Raw genomic sequence first — 13,606 nt, forward strand, 5'->3', positions numbered from 1 at the left:
GCACGTGAAAATGATTCACAAAAGAAATTTTGTGCGTCTTTCAATTGAACCCATTGGAATGGGAACCGTATTCGTGTTCGTTCATTCGTATCTGTGAACTGTAAGAAAATTTTAATTGAATACCGATCGCTTCGATCAGATAAACAACCCATATATCTTTTAAGTCTTGTGATACCATGATGGGCCATTTGTAATAATTCTATTGCATGCTCGTTTAAGTCTATAATTGATCGCCTAATATTTGACTCATTTGGCAGGCAAACCAAGCGAACAGAGTTAAATATTAAATGAATAATATTTACTTTTATTGCATAACAAGCTGCCGCTGACATTGACCCCAATAGTTGGCTCCCCATGTGGCAGCTGACAAATAAATATAAAATATATATAAATAATATATTTGAAATGTAACTGAAATGTGCAAACTGTCGCATGGCCTGTTGATAATATCGCAGGTTGCTTTTAAATAAATTATGTGCCATATATTGCAGCTGAATTGTAAATAAATTATTCATCATAATCAAAAACAGCATTTTGTTGTTGTTTTACAATTTCCATTAAAACAAATGTGCGATAATAAATGAATAGAACAGCGCGCCTAATGACAAATGTTTTTCACACTCGAGACGCAGTCGCACCCGCAACTGTCAATAGTTTGTCAATATATTGTACTGTAATTGTACTTGTATATACTTCCTTTCGATCTGGCCAATCCATTAATTAATATACAAATATATGCTTGCGTTGCGCGGCCAATTCTGGAGCTCGTCTAACGAGCTTAGCGACAACCCCACAAAAATTGTAAATCATACTTTAAGTTTTTTTTTTTGTCATTTCTATTATTTTCTGTTTGCAATTGTTTAATTGAAAAAAAGTTGATTTTGATCGAGCGGCTGTGCCCACAGAAATCTACGCAAATAAAAAACTCATTTAAAAATCTGCCAAGCGGCCGAAGCGTAAACAAAACATTTAGAAATCTCATATAAATATATAGATACATATTTTTCTGTATGTCTGTTTATTTGTATGCACAATTCCTCTTTTTATTCAAATTTAAATCGCTGAGTGCAAACAATTGATCAATTTAACCGAGACGTCAAACAATCGATACCTTTTTGGAATATTATTCTAAAAATATACAAATACACTTGGCTTGCTCAAGTCGATTTGTGTTCGTATACTATATATCTATACAAGTATAGCTTTTTTTTGTGCAGCAGACAAATTGCGCACAAATATTTATGATTTATGGCAAATAGATTGAAAGTGAAGCTGAAGAAATTTTAAAAACTGACAAAGTCACTGAACGTGTCCAATTGGGCAACCAAAAAAAAATATTCTCCGGATCGCACCAGAATCCGATGTGGACAAAAATGCCTTCTAAGACAATCAAATATTTTTCGTATTAAAACTGAAAATCGTATAACATCTAAATCTGATGTAGAAAAAGCTTACAAGACTCTACAATATTTTAAAGCGTATTGGAACACATTGGAAGAAGAAGCTCTATCTAAATAAGAATGTTCACATGCATTTCTATAGTTCATTCAATAGCAAAGGCAGTAGATGCTAAATGAAATTTAAATTAATCTCTAATTTAAATCGCTGTAGATTTAAAATGAGAGCAAGAAAAAGGATATACCTTTAACGGCTGCCCTCTGGTTAAATAAACAAAAGAAAAAGTTCTTGCGGTCAACAGTAGCTGTCCTCTCATTAATGGATAATTGATCTTTACTTCAAAAGAGTTTTCTTTTTGGAAAGCACACTTTTTACTGAGGGAAAGGAAGACGGAAGAAAATTAAAAACCAAAAACATAAGCAACAGCAATTAAGCAACAAAAAATAAGTAATTTGTTTGCAAAAGTAAAAATTAAAGAGCTAAAGTTTGCCTTTTTTAAAAAGGGTTACGAAATCAAATACTTTTGCAAATTAAAACCGAAACTTATTTGGGGGCAGCTTTAATGGAAATCAATTTCTCGGTACCACAAAAAAATCTAACAGTCTTAGCTGTATAAGTATATGGCCCTCAAAAACGGCTCTTCTTTTCAAAAAATCATATGTTTCTAGGAAACTGGTTCAATTTTCTCGAATTTGGCGCATCTTGCGTTCCACAAATTTGTCAGCTTTATGCCCAAATCGGCATTAAACACTTTTCCTACTTCCAATTCCAATTCCAAATGTCTGCCATTAACGCGTTTCTTCCGTCCCGCCTGCCCGTCTGTCCGTCCTGCCGTCTGTGTGCTGTGTTGCAAAAATTGTTTGCATTTTTTCCTCATTTAAGCGAAAATTGTGTTTTCCTGTCAAGCCGGTTTTTCTTTCAATTTGTTGTTGTTGTTGCTGTTGCTGTTTCTGTTGCTGTCGTTGTTGTATTATTGGACCACCGTTGGCTGCCATTTGTGAGCGTCAGCCTCCGAGCATAAAAAAGCAAAGCCAAACAACAACTTGCAATCAATGTTGTGTTATTGTTGTTGTTGCTTTGCTATTTTTAGCTGCAGCGGCAGCGGCAGCGGCATGAGCAGAAGCTGGAAAAAAAAAGTAGGGAAAACATAGCTGAAAAGCTTTTTTTTTGCACCTTCCGTCATTTGCCAGACACGCGACAAAAAATTATAAAAGCAAAAAAAACAACATTTTTTTTTCGGCCGACCAGGCGCCGCTGAGCTATTTTTTGTTGTCAAGTTTTTCTGCCTTTTTTATTTATTTCTTTCAACACGACGCAGCATTTTGTGCGGCTTTGCATATTCAACAGCATGTCGTGGAAAATGTTCACCTGCTTGGGAAATGCGGCAGTTGGCAAAAGATTTGAGAATACCATAAGTTTTGATTAATAAGTATGCGGAGGGCACGTATGGGGCCCATTCTTATTTCTTTGTTATAAGTATACTTATTACACTATAAGTAATTTTAGACAAAACATCAAATACTTGAATAGTTGAATAGTTGAACTAAATAAATATTTAAATAATAAAAAACAATCACCGTGTCGCTCATAATTGAGAAAGCAAACATTGTTTAGTGTTAGGTGTGATGTTGAAATGAAGACGTTTTGGGTTTCATCGAAAGCTAAAATGTCTACAAACTTACTAGGGATACTTGGTTCAGGCCCATTGTGCCACTGCGTGCTGTCGTGTGCTCGTATTTCGTGTTGCGAGTTGGTGCGTGACACAAAAAACACGAATTAAAAAAGTAATCGAAATTGGAAAAACCCCATGTTTTTATACATAAATAAAAAAAAGTATGTCTAGAAATATCAATGCATTAAATGTAAACTGTATTTTTCTGCCTTTGTGTGCTGTGCTCGTTTAGTCTCGGAATAGACTTTTAACATTGAAACTCGATTACGGCGATATTTTCCAAGCAAGTGCCACCTAAATTACTATTTATGATATCTTATTTAGGGAGCTATAATTCAGATACTTGATAGTTTATACAACGCGTTAATTAAGATATCATTGGATTCCCTCTCTGGCTTCTGTAATCTGGAAATTGAATAGGTTTTTTATTGGTCTTTTAATTTTGAATCTAAATTGATAATTATTAACATTTTTTTACATAATTAATGTAAACATGGCAAAGATTGATCAGGAAAAGAGAAAAATTATGCAATAGAAATCATCTAAAGGTATTGGAAATATAATACAATATAAACAATTCATAGAGAGTCCTTAAAAGATGTTGCTTTTTACTTTAAATAAAGACGTGCTCTACAAAGATTTCAATAACGTTCTTCAAGATAGTTTTACTGTTTTGTACTGAAAGGAACATTTTAGAGTTCGATTATAAGTTGGTTTTATCAATATAAAAAAATCCATTTATCGCCAATAATGTATATTCTTTCCATTTGGCAGTCTGTTACAAAAATATTCGGTTGATATTAAACAACAAATTTGCTAATCAGCCTAAACCGGTTGCTGCGCTCTAAAGTAAAACAAGATAGAACGCTACAGTCGAGCAAGCCCGACAGTAAAATAGCCTGTACTCTCCACAAAAAAAGAAAAATTAAAAAAAAAAAAATTAAAAAAAAAATTAAATTATTAAAAAAAATTAATGAATTAATTAATTAAATTAAATTAGAATATATGTTTATGTTTAGTTTTAACAGCATACATTTACATCACGTACCTATGCGTGTTTATATGCGTGTATGTATGCAGCACAAAGTTGAACCAAAGCAGCAACAACAACAACAGCTGCGGGCAGCGCTGCCGACAGAGGCAGCGCATGAGCAGCGATTTTACTTATGGCTATAACTTTCTTCAGAATTGACCTATCATGATGAAATTTGGCACACGGACACATTAGTACTAACTGGATGTACCTACCAAAATTGATTTCAAAATTCCGAGAATTACGGAAGTTATAAGAAAAAACATGAATTGCGGGGGAGTGGGGGGGTGCATCGAAAAAAAACTCAAACTCGTACTTTCTCGGTCTTAGGAGAATATGGAAACCAAGTTTGGTTATTCTAGCTCTTATACTTTCTGAGATCCTTGCGTTCATACGGACAGACGGACAGACGGACAGACGGACAGACGGACGGACGGACAAGGCTATATCGACTCGGCTTCTCATCCTGATCAAGAATATATATACTTTGTGGGGTCTGCCACGCCTCCTTCTGTGTGTTACATACATGCGCACAAAACTAGTATAGCCTTTCACCCTTTGGGTACAGGCTATAAAAACATTGACTCTATTTACGATATATAGCAATTAGCTTCTATGCAGATCTTATTCACATTTAAGTATATTTTTCTTAGATTACTGCTGGTTAATTGAATTTCGGGCCATAAAAATGTTGAATGCCGCAAGCAAGTTGAGCTCCTCTCTCTATACTATACTTGTATTATTCGTTTATTGCTTAGCCGCGAATCTGGCAAATTGCTGAGCACATAAGTAGATATACAAGTATGCTGAGTACAAACATAGTTAGTTATATACAACACATGCAATTAGCCTAACAATCATTGGAAATCTATAAATTAACATTTACAATCACTTCAAAGCTAAAAAAAAAAAAAAAACATAAAGTATTTGGCTTTCAAAGTGTTGGGCCATGTGACGAATAGAATGAAATACTTACCACATGGGTTGTATATTTCAAAATTTTTATGTGTAAAAAACACATTTTATTTTTATGTATTTATATTTTCCTTAGCTCTTTGCATTTTTGTGGCTGTAAACAAAAGCATTGTTTACAATAAAAAATAAACAAAATAAAAGTAAGCCAAGGAGATTAGCACTTTAAAATATATAGTACTATATGTGTAGGTTCGTATTTTGTTTTATAAGCAGTTGGGTAACAAATATTGCTGATAATATGGAAGACCGAGCCCTACTATATATTTGATATGCAGGTGCAATATCTCTAAGCTTTTCTGATTGCTCATTTTAATCAAATATCGTGTGGAAGAGAATTAACAAACGTTAACTTAATAAAAACTTTTTGTACTGGAGTTTGAAAATCACAATCTATGGAAGAATTGTATTTGGCAAGCGTGCTTTCTTTAGTAATCTCAGTTTCTTTATTTGTATATCAATTATTTCTCTAAATACAATTATGCAACACACTGTTGGCCTTCAACAATAAACGCTAGTTTTGTTAAACACGAGCTACGGTGTTTCGCCCCGAAGCAACAAGCAACTGCATTTTTTGCGTAGAGCCAAGGCACAACATTATAAAATTTACATTTTTAAATTTTTCGTGCAATTTAATCGATTGAGTAATAATTTCTGAAGGCTAAATACTTTATATTGAAGCCAAAACACAGAACGAGCGTTCAACATGATGTTGCAGTTTCTGTGACGAGCGAAGGATGAAGATGGAAGCAAACAGAAGCAGAAACAGAAGCAAAAGCACGGAAAATTGCCCAGAAATTTACATAATTTCTATTTAAGCAGCGTCAAGGCTTAACTGCGAAAACAGTTGGTCGTAAAAAAAATAAATATGCCTATAAGTAAAGCAGAAACAAAATCAAAAGCATCTGGCGTATGTATTTATTAGAGGTGTGTGTCAAGGCTTACGTGCGTGTTCGTGACAACTCCGAAAATTTCATGAAGAAACTCACGACTTTAAAAAAATTCACAAAATTCTGTGGATTGGGAATTTATTTATTACTCTTGAACCATCATGAGGCAATTGAAAATAAATTGTTAATGGAAATGAGAAACAATTACTTAATTCGATACTATGATTACTTATCCCAAGAGAAAGAGTTCCTTTCCCTGTATTAATTTTGAAACAAAATGTTAATGAAGTTGAGAAATAGGTACTTCCTTCGATACTATGCTTACTTATTAAAACAGAATTTCTATTCCTTATAATGTTCTACATTGAAAACAAAACAATCATGAGAACTTATTTGAAAAGGAATACTTTTTCCTCATGGGGTCAAATTCCTTAAAATTGTATGTATTTTAAACAAATATAGGAGGCCCATTGTTTTACCCATACTAAGCTGAATTTTTAAACATACATATATATTTACCCTACTCATTTATCCTTAGAATTTTTACAATATTTCTTACTTTTTAATTAATGCTTTGTGTGTGAATCCCGAATTGCGTTCTTTGTCACGTGCACAGCACTGGCATTTATGTTTAAATGTTTGTGTGTGGCGACAACAACTATTACCAATTGTCGTGCAACATTTCAACTGAAGGTTGGGAGGTGAAAATTCTATTCTAGACGAAAACAAAAACAACAGCAAAAATGCAGCTCACCTTCGCAGTCGTTGCCTTATTTGGATAGCTGGGGCCTTGCAACAGATTTCCTTACTTATTGGCTTCACTTTCGCCCCACAATTCAAGCCCTGTGTGACCTACATTTGAGAATTGGGCAGGAAGTCGTCGGCCACATGCATAGTGCTGGGTAGTTAATTACTTTGCCGCCGTCACATACGCCGTATGAGTAATGTAAACGCAATTACAAATTCTGTTGCAACGAACTGAATAACCTCCAAAAAATAAAAAATAAATAAAACTACAATGAATTGAATAAAACTACACACGTGTGTGTGTATATATGTGTATTTCCACATTTGTTGTTATTGTTTTTTCTTTAATTATTGAAAACAAGTTCATTGCACATGCGCATTAGAAGTGCAACAATTGACAGCCCCAGCAACACACCTTTGCAGCATGTTTAGTGTGATCGCGCGCAACATGTACCTAAGCATGTGCTGCTAATTTAAAGCTGCCCACCAGTGCTGCCAGCTTTCAATTACAAAAAAAAGAGCTAAAGGCAACTAAAGAAAACAGTTTTAGTCGAATAGCCTTAAAAATTATCTGAATATTCACTTTATCTTTTACCTTCAATTGAAACAATTATTGACAATATCTTTCAATAAAGCAGTAGAGTCCGCAATATAGAATACATAACTACCTTCTACTGTTTGCAATTAATGTACATTCAAATTTCACAAATATATCAAGAATGCTTATAATGTTCATTTAATTACAATATATATTATTTGTATACCAAAATATAGTTTTCTGCCTCAAGAAACGTCTTTGGGTTTTCCTTTTCAAAGCTTACTTGTTAAATGGCACAAATTTGTGCGGGTTAAGAAATGTTCATTTGAAATAGACGACAAGCAGGTTAATACACAGGCAAATAAATCAAAAAAAAGATAACTGAAAGTAAAAACAAATTGAATAGCGTGTAGTGAGTAATATATTTAAAATGCCAAAGCATTAGGGTATCAGTATTGCTATGTTTAAATACAACCGACACCCTGTGAATGTGGAAAAAACACACGCCTTTTTATTTAACTGCTGTCATTTTATAAAAAAAAAAGTCAGATTTAAAATCGCTAAATTAACAGCATTGCACACAACGGAAACAAATCTAGCAGCAAGACGACCTCTCTTCCTCTCTCTCTCTCTCTCTCTCTCACTCTCTGAGCTGATCTCAAAACCGGCTTGCAACAAACAAGTTTAATGCAGCGTCGCACGAGACAGCAACAACAAGCACTGGAAAGCGCACATGTTCACAGCTGTGCTATGCGTTCGTCAAGAGAGCATGAGAGCGTACGTTGACGTTGACGTCAGCGCCTAACAAACAAACGCCGACGCAGCGGCTCGAAAGCCGCGACTGCGCCGCAATTAATAGCATAATTTACACAAGAGCGTCGACGTTAACATAGCGCTGCCGCGGACACCGTCGCTCGCTCATGGTTTTGGGGTCGGCGCTCAGCACAGCGCGTTGCCGTCGCTGCTGTATTAACGACGCTGCGCCGTAGCAGCGTTCAATTCGACTTTCTGAGACATTCACGTAGAAATTTTCGATCAGTTTAAGTTTTTCATTTGCAACGAACGCAAGCAGGCAAGCCCCAAGGCGGCTCCAACGTCGAGCCGATTAAACGAAATCGACAATAAACATAAAAGCAAAGAAACCAATAAAGTGTGGCAGAAAACGCGCGCGCGTGCTACTCCTTCCGTGAAAAAAATTGCATGCAAAAATTCTGTAAATTGTTTCATTCAAAATACATTAATTTCATTAAATTTTTATTTGTGTGTGGCGAATGCGTGGTTTTTTTGTTTTAATTTGTCGCAGAGGCGTCGGCATTGTACCCGTTTCGTTTTCGTTGTTGTTTTCATTGCTGCTGTTTCTGTTGCTGTGTGGTTGTTGTCTTCGATTTGAAACAACCTTTTTGAAATGTAATTGCATTTTTTTATCTCTCCACTCTCTTTCTCTGTTTGTTTGCCTTGCTTTGTGATGAATGCGCCGTTATAAGCCAATCGCCTGAATATTTAACGAATTTCTGTCTGACGACAAAAAAATTTAAGAAAAAATAATAACAATAAAAAGCGCTTTTTAACAATTTCAGTACGTGTCGCAAAATTGCATTTTGTTCATACCAATAAAATTTTATAAAACATTGCAATGGTAAAAAAGCCTCACAATTACACAGCAAGTGACAAACATTTGAAATTGTATTTTAATTTAGAAGTTTATTGACATTGGCAATAAATGTAATAAAAATATTTCACACATTTAAAAATGTGTTAAAACATTACAACAACAAAAATTGTAATTTATGACGCAAAATTTTATAACTTCTGCTGAGAAGGAAGTGCAGCTCTGGAATTCAGAGGACAGAAAAATGTTAATGCAATGTTAATGTGTAAATCCTGTTAAAGTTTTTAATGTTAAACAATTGAGGCCAATTTTAATTACCTATACAAAGTAATAAATTTAATGTGGTTTTTGACCAACCTTTAAAGTCATTTTACAATCAAATTTTTATAGCCAAATCAGAAAATACCTTTACACATTTCTAATTGTAATTTGTATTTCACAAACGTCATTCGTAATAATACTGTAGATTTAAAATTCTTATGATTAATTTAACTTATCTTTTTTTAATTCAAGAAAACAGCAGCACATAACAACTAGAACGCATCAAACCTTGTTTTTTTAATTGTTTTTATTTTTTAAATATGATTTTCCTTTCCTAATTCTTACGCCGTTTCTATGACTTGAGGCCACGAAAATAAATCTTAAATTCTCTTAAACTCTCTTTTGATTAATTCTGCAGTTTTAAATTTCTCTTTACCTGCTTCAAATCGGCATTACAATCTTTCTGACATTTTATTTCCTGCTTCGTTTTATACAGGTTCCGTTTTAAAAATCAAATTTAAATTTTTTTCTGAATGTGTTAAAAATGTTGTTTGAAACAAACAGAATTTTGCTAATTTCGTTCTTTATATAAATATTCTACAGTGTGCGCCATTTATCTCAAAAACTCTACCACGTGCAGAGTTTAGGAAGAAAAAAAGTTTGCAAAATAAATATTGAAATATATTGAAGAATTTCAACAACAATTGAAAATCGTGTGCGTGAGTGTTTGTGCCGAATTCAATTAACGCGAGTGCTACAAAAGATTTAAATAAATATATGCATTAGAAATGTGACTAATACAGCGAGAAAAAATAACAAATCAAAATATTCAACAACTAAAAATTATTAAAACCGATATTCAAAATAAATCAAACCAGTACCAGCAAGGCAAGCGTTTTGGCGAATAAGAAACAACTAAAGAAGGTGTGTTTGTGTGCAAATTACAACAACAACAAAATCAATTACATAATTCGCATTCGAAAGGTAATTGCTTGCGCTCGCTCTTTTTATTGTAGGCCCGAAAAAACTGCAACTGTTGTCATCTCCTTCGTTCTCATTGCTATCCTTATCTCTTAAAAGTAGCAACAACAACAACAACAGTGCTGTTGCTCTTGCTTTTCCATCTTTCTTTTCTGCATTTAACGGTGTTTTTTTTTTGTGTTTATCTTATGCTGCTGTTTGGCAAATTTTTATCTGAGAGCTGACACTTGAGAGTTTGTCGTTACTTCCTATCTCTGGCCGCTTATCGTTAACATTTTGAACTTTGCTTCGATAAAACAAAATCTCTGCAAATTGTTACACACACGTGAGTCAGCATGCGTGCAAATATGGCCAGCTCGGAGGAAGCTTCACCATAATTTTTGATAAGTTCGTATTGTTTATTATTCGATAAGCCAAGATATGTACGAGTATATTCGTCTTAGTGCTTTTTATCTGAAGGAGTTTGAAAATTCACATCATTAAATTTCAGTTTCTTTATATTTTTCAAAACAAGTTGCACTTATTTTTAAAGAACTCCTCAAACTAAAAGCAATTCGTTAAATCAAATAACATTTTACATGCCCTTAAGAACTAATTGTGTAATAACAATTTTGAGAGACCTCTCCCCTTCGAATAAAGTTATAGCCCGCGTGCTGCCTTTCTCTTCCTCGCTCTCTCAATCGTTGACTCCCATTTGCAGTTGCCCTATGGCGGTTTTTTTATTACACACACACACACATTCGCTTTTATGGGAAAAACTAAACAAAATTATGATCATTAAAGAGCCTTATGTTTTTTGTTTCTACTTGTTTTTGGTTCCTAGTTGGCCGCTGGCCATGTAGGGCTTCCAAATGGCCAACACATGCATACAGATGAAGATGCGTGCGTGTGTCTGTAATATATTTTTATAAACATTCATACATACTATATGCATGCATGTATGTATATATTTGTTACAACTTAAGGCCAATGGCAGTTAACAAAGCAAAATAAGAAAAACAGCTGACCAAAAACAAAAGGCAACAACAACTATAATAATAATAATAATAAAGAAACAGAGCCAACGTTTTAACAAACTTGGCTTGGCAACCATAAGCCAAAAACACAAACAATGACAAAAGCAACGCTTACTTTTTCACATACATACATATGTTTGCTATCGTGTGTGTGTGTGTGTGTTGGTGTGTATGTAAACTAAAGACCTACGCCTAATTTAAGGTCATCAGCACAATAAAACAAAAACAACAAAAAACAAGTAAAAAAGCTAAAGTCGGGTGTCCCGACTTTGAAATACTCTGTACATATGTTTACAATAATTATAGAAAATAAAAAAAATTAAGAAAATAAAAAAAAAAATTTGATCGATTTTACCTCTCTCGGTATTCGAACTCACGTAAAGGGTGTATAATTGCACATTTACATAGCAATTGCGTCTGTGTGAGTGTATGTATGCCTATGCGCATCAATTCGTGTCTGTGTAAGCATTTTCGCAGTCAACCAAACAGCAACATCAACAACAGCCGCGGGCAGCGCTTGAGCAGCGCTGCAGCAGCGCTGCATCAGCAAATATATTTATGGCTATAACTTCTTGTTAAATCGGTCTATCATAATGAAATTTGGCATACGGACATATAATAACTAACTGGGGGTATTTCCAAAATTTTAGTTCGAAATTCCAAGAATTACGGGAGTTACGATTTGCGGGGTAGAGGGGGGAGGGAGGGGAATTCCAAAATATACATTTTCTGCGTATTCACATAAGGCATCTGGGACTAAAATTTGGTGTTCCTAGGTCTTATAGTCTCCGAGATATAGGCGATTATACGAATGGAAAATCGGGAAAACCCCCATAGGGGGGAAGTGGGGGGGAAAATCAAAAAAATAAAACAAACTCGTATAGAATACACACATAACGCATCTTCGTGCAAAATTTGGTGTCTCTATCTCTTATAGTCTCTGAGATCCAGGTGTTCATACGGACGGACAGACGGACAGACGGACAGACGGACAGACGGACAGACAGACAGACAGGGCTAGATCGACTCGTCTCGTCATGCTGATCAAGAATATATATACTTTGTGGGGTCTGCCACGCCTCCTTCTGCCTGTTACATTTTTCAGCTCCCGCAAACCTAATATACTCTTGTACATTTCATGTACAGAGTATAAATACATCGCATCAGCAGCAAGCGAGACAAAAAAGTTCAGCCGCAAGTTTCACTGCCGTAGTTGTTGCTGTTTGTTGTCTATGGTAGGGCCATAAAAACGAATTAAAAATCAACGGTATTTCAAAGCTCTAAGCACGCACTCAGCATATGTACAAACATATGTACAATTGGTTTTCTTCAGCCTCATCGTTCATTTTATGACAGTTTCCAACTGAAGTTGTTGCCCTTAAGTGTTTACAGAGAAAGAGTTGTTCAAACTTTTTGACAAATGCTTAAATGCTAAAATCTATGCATATGAGCAAATGAGTGCCATAATCTTTGCCTCTTCCTCTCTCGCTTCTTTGCGCTCCCAAATATGCAGACAGTTTGGCGGCCAACCGAAGCAGCCTCCACCGTCTCCTCTTCTGTTGTTGCTGCTTCTACTTCTGCTGCTACTCTGTTAAGTGCTGTGAAGTGCGCTCTGCTCTGTTTAACCCTTCTCCGACAAATGTGGTACAATTGTTAGTGTTGAGTTTTTAAAATTTGTAAAAATGAATGCAGGTCACCATAAATGAACAAACAACTATATTTATAGTGTTAAATAAAAACAATCTGATGTTTTCAGTTTTGTAATATTTTTCCTCTTATTTCTATGATTTAAAAAAAAAAAAAAAATAATAATAATTTGTTTTACTATATATTTCTACCCGTTAAGAGCATCACATTATCAAGAATGGACTCCGTTGTCTTTATTTTGTTTATGTTTTATAAATAGCCGGCGTTCTTTCGAAATGCGTAAAATGTCGCACATGCCTATCAACGAATGCGTATCATGTCTCTTTTTTTAAAAGCTTTTTTTAGTGCTCCCAACACGACGTATACCTAGTTTCTTTGCATATTTTATCATTTGTTTAGTTTGATTAGCTGCGCTAGTATATTTTTTTTTTCATTTTGCGTCAGCACCCAAAGTTGTTGTTTATTCTCTCGTTGTTTAGATAGGTAAACTTCTAATTGTGGAAACAAAAAATGAAAGTGGTTTAAATGCCCTCCACGTGACAATAGATAAACAAATTAGGTTAACATGTTTTAAGGATATCAGGATGTTTCACTGTGTTTTATATTCTCAGGCCAAGAGGAAGGGCAAACAAAACCTCAAATTTAACGCAAAAACGTATATTACATAGTAATTTATTAAACGCCGTACAATTTAAATTTCCAGCATACACCTATAATATCTCTCATTCTTAACTGCAGACGTTGCCTTAATGTTTTTCCTTTTTGAAACTGTGCCGCATGTATCCATTAAAAGCTTAAAGACTGATTGCAAACAGTGAACTGCTCTGTTCAGTAGTATTTAT

The 13,606-nt window shown here is 34.6% G+C and overlaps 1 protein-coding gene across 14 annotated transcripts in view; it reads left to right on the forward strand.

The window, feature by feature from the left end:
- The window catches only part of LOC115623726 (TLD domain-containing protein 2), a 127,050-nt gene that overhangs the window by 20,629 nt on the left and 92,815 nt on the right, over positions 1–13,606 (forward strand). For 10 of the 14 annotated variants that reach the window (XM_030518209.1, XM_030518213.1, XM_030518215.1 and 7 more), the window contains exons 1-2: positions 8,323–8,463; positions 9,724–10,044. The exons of 3 other annotated variants lie outside the window; for them this stretch is intronic. The gene's annotated coding sequence lies outside the window, so the exon portion shown is untranslated. Of the gene's footprint in view, positions 1–8,322; positions 8,464–9,723; positions 10,045–10,085; positions 10,105–13,606 lie in introns of those variants that run through there. One more of the 14 variants, XM_030518210.1, reaches the window with a different exon arrangement.

The sequence above is a fragment of the Scaptodrosophila lebanonensis genome, unplaced genomic scaffold, assembly GCF_003285725.1.
Source record: "Scaptodrosophila lebanonensis strain 11010-0011.00,11010-0021.00 unplaced genomic scaffold, SlebRS2 tig00000053-arrow-pilon, whole genome shotgun sequence".
Taxonomy (NCBI): domain Eukaryota; kingdom Metazoa; phylum Arthropoda; class Insecta; order Diptera; family Drosophilidae; genus Scaptodrosophila; species Scaptodrosophila lebanonensis.